A 910-nucleotide genomic window follows, 5' to 3' on the forward strand; every position below is an offset into this window, starting at 1 on the left:
TGATCATGTCCAAAGTCATTGTGATCAGTTTTTCTCCAAATTAATACTCTTTATCACAATAATACAGCCTGAAAATCACATTATATTACATTACAGCTCATTTAGCTGACGCTTTTCTGCAAAGCGATTTACAATAAGTGCAATCATCGATGTAATGGGATGATGACATCGGTGATTCATTTCTGGTGCACTTTTAACAATCACGGTAGCTGATAGCAGCAGAAAATGTATTATCTTACGTACCTTGCATACTGCCATATGGATTGTTTTATACCTTTTTATTTTTATCTAACCTTTATTTTCTCTTTCCCTTTCTTCCCTCGTCCTAACCCCTCCCCCCACTTCCCCTACTATTGTAAAGCGGCTTTGAGGTCTTGAAAAGCGCTATATAAATTCAATGTATTATTATTATTATTTACCAGTATAGAATCCATTGAGATAAAAAATATATTTTTCAAGGGAGTCCTGCCAAGATAAAAACAAGTAATTGCATACTAAATTGAAGGAATCAAGTGCAAGCCACACATCCAAAATATAAATTTAAAGTACTCTTTCTCTCTCTTGTTTCTGAATATTGGCATATATAGGGTCGTGACAGACCGAGCTGTAAACATTGTGAAATATGCATCACATGCCTTATTCTCTGGCTCCCCTACCTTCAATCAAAGTTTAAAATAGAAACAGAGAGGAGCGACGGAGAGTGGGAACGAGAGGGAAAAGTGCCAGAAAGAGGAATGGGAAGATGGAGGTAATAAAGTGCAGCAATAAAAAAGGTAGAAAGAGACAGAAAGAAGAAAGATGGAAGGGAGGGCTTTGCAGAGGCACAGACATGGAGAGGATGCAGAATGAAAGAGTACTAGACAAAGAAAAAGAACAAGGCAGTTGCATGGATGAGAGGAACAGGGGAGGG

Source organism: Cottoperca gobio, chromosome 16 (assembly GCF_900634415.1).
Source record: "Cottoperca gobio chromosome 16, fCotGob3.1, whole genome shotgun sequence".
NCBI classification, from domain to species: domain Eukaryota; kingdom Metazoa; phylum Chordata; class Actinopteri; order Perciformes; family Bovichtidae; genus Cottoperca; species Cottoperca gobio.